The 2,815-nt window shown below is 34.8% G+C and overlaps 1 protein-coding gene across 2 annotated transcripts in view; it reads left to right on the top strand.

Moving 5' to 3' along the window:
* The first annotated feature begins 385 nt into the window (after positions 1-385).
* Positions 386-2,815, top strand: part of ATP2C1 (ATPase, Ca++ transporting, type 2C, member 1) — a 76,866-nt gene continuing 74,436 nt past the window's right edge. For both annotated transcript variants that reach the window (XM_012664263.1, XM_012664268.1), the window contains exon 1: positions 386-431. The gene's annotated coding sequence lies outside the window, so the exon portion shown is untranslated. The remainder of the gene's footprint in view (positions 432-2,815) is intronic.

Below are 2,815 nucleotides of genomic sequence, written 5' to 3' on the forward strand. Positions count from 1 at the left end.
ATATTTTTTATAAAAAAAGTTATTTGTGTTAACATGTAATGGGTTTTTAATTTTTTAGATGAATTAATAAGTAGAAACTAAAATTGAGTAATTGAAAAACTTAGTATGGTAGATGTAACCCACGGAAAGGAAAGCTGGTCTTCAATTTGTGAGAGCATAAAGGGATCCTGAGATCAAAAGTTTGAGAAGCTGTCGTAGGAATGGCAAGCTCCTGTAAACTGTCAGTTTCTTTCCCCAGGGGCCTCAAGGCAAAGTTGTGATTTCTTCTCCAGCTGATCACAATGTTTAAAATCTGTTATCTTGGAACTGCAGATATTTAGAAAAATAAAATATGGTTAACAGTTACTTCTCAAGTTAATGTCTGATTTAAAAGCCTCTTTCTTTGTTTCATTTAGGCAATACTTATTGTCGTTACAGTTGCCTTTGTTCAGGTAAGTAGTCTATTTTGCCAACATAAAAATAGTATGTTATTTAATTACTTAAATTAAGGTGTCTTATGGGGGATGGTAACGTCCATCAGCACAATTTATTCTTTGTTTTTGAAGTAATTTTAGATACAGACAACTCTGTAGGGAAGCCTGTGGACCTAAGGAACTGCTTTGATTTAGGTAGTGAGATGGAAAATCTAGTTTTTTATTTGATAGTGTTAAGAATAAATGAAGCAAATTTTTATTTGATGAAAACAAAAGGCACAGTAATAGAAATAAAATCCAGCAGTAAGTTTTTTTATTTTTCCATTTAAAAAATTAGGCCCAGGTTTATAGTTTAAAGTCTAGATGGAACAAAAAAAGAGTAGAGCATTAAAAGGTCAATTTATGAAGTACCCTTTGAAGAAAATTCTGTAGATCTGTAACTGATTTCCGTGGCAGAATGGTGTATTTGTTTATTGAATTTATTTTTTGACCTCATTTGTGTGTTTTTTGGGAGTTAAAATGCTTCTAATCACTGTTACTGACCCACCTCTCCTCCCTTTTTTTAAATTACTCATTTTTCCTCAGAAGGGATGTTCTGATCTGGATCAAACTTCCTATTTATCATAGCCATTGAAATAGTAAATAAAACGTGAAAAGGAGTCCCTTTTAAAAATTATTGTGAATGTAGCTGTAATGTCAGGATTTCTGTTAACAAGCGTAGCCATAAATTAAAAAGTAGGTTTAGTTTTATGTTTATTTACATATCTGAAACTTCTGTAGATTTTAGAACAATATTTCAGAATATTGGCAGGTCTCATTTTTAGCTAAAACATCATTAATAAAAACAGAAAATTATTCCAGTTTAGGTACTGTTGTATAATCCTGAAGTGCATGCTATTTTGAATCTTATGACTATACTTTGTGTATGGTTATTCTCATATCTATTAATATAATTTATGCCCCGGGTATTTCTTGTCCTTCTCCTGGCTTCTCAGGGTAATTTCTAACCTAGTAAGTTATTAGTTCTATAGTAACCCAGTGTAGAAAGCCAGTTGGAGTCAGATTATTTGCAGCAACTTTGTGGGCTCCATTAGTAGACCATCAGTGTTCCTATTTTAGGGGAATCTTCTTGCGTGGAACAGACAAATGTTGCCCTCAGGCAGGTAGAGCTGGTTAGTTTAGTATAAGTCATTCAGGGCAGGCATCAGTCAAGGCAGTTATTCATTCAGCCAAGAGTGTGGTATGACCCACTGGACCAGTAACTGGAACCTTTTTGCATCTTTAATAATATGTCAAATGTGTAGAATGCCCTTCAGAAGGATTCCTGCAAATGTTATCACTGTGTATTGAAGACTTTAGTAGCTTGTGCTCTTTTATTAGTAGAAAACCCCTACCCTCAAAAAACCCCATAAAGTAGTGATTTTAACATAAGTCATTGTAGAATTTTACACAAGATAGTGTTAAACACTTTAAATACATTGCCTGTAACTGACTACTAAATATCTTTAAGATAGGTTCCTTTGATGAAAAACTTACAAAAGGATGAAAACATTATGAAAAGCCCAGTTTCAAATTTTCTAGGTCTGATTTCTTACATAGATGTGACCTTTTCCCCCAAATGTGCCTGTGAAACCAACAAAATTCTATAAATAGCAAGTAAAAACCCCCCAAAAAAATCTTATTGTCAGTTGAACTTACCATAATGCTTAATCAAAAAACAATAAAAAATGTATAACCTTAGCCTTCTGAGTAGCTAGGACTACAGGCCACCATACCTGACTAATTAAAAAAATTTTTTTTTTTTTGTAGAGATGAGGGTGCTGCTGTATTGCCCAGGCTGGTCTTGTACTCCTAGGCTTAAGTGATCTTACTGCTTTGGCCTCCCAAAGTGCTGTGATTACAGGCATGGGCCACTGCACCTGGCTAACAGATTACCTTTAAGTAAATATTAGTAACGCTTGTCCAGTTTGTTGTAGTAGCTAAGAAGAATATCCACAATCTGAAAAGGCTGTTAAAATACTCCTCCCTTTCCAACTGTTTATCTGTATAAGGCTGGATTTTCTTCATATACTTCAGCCTGAACAACACATAGCAGTAGATTGAATACTAGCTTTCTATTAAGTCAAATATTAAAGATAGAAAAATTTAAAACATTACCATTTTTCTTAAAATTTTTTTTTAAGAGACGGGGTCTCGCGCTGTTACCCAGGCTGGAGTGCAGTAGCATGATCATAGTTCATTGTAACCTGGAACTCCTAGGCTCAAGCAATCCTCCCACCTCAGCCTCCCAAGTAGCTGGGACTACAGGTGCATGCTTTTACATTTTTTGTAGAGACAGAGTCTGGCTATGTTGCCCAGGCTAGTCTCCAACTCCTGGCCTCAAGCAATCTTCTGCCTCAACT

Source organism: Propithecus coquereli, unplaced genomic scaffold (genome assembly GCF_000956105.1).
Source record: "Propithecus coquereli isolate 6110/MARCELLA unplaced genomic scaffold, Pcoq_1.0 Scaffold12, whole genome shotgun sequence".
Classification (NCBI taxonomy): Eukaryota; Metazoa; Chordata; class Mammalia; order Primates; family Indriidae; genus Propithecus; species Propithecus coquereli.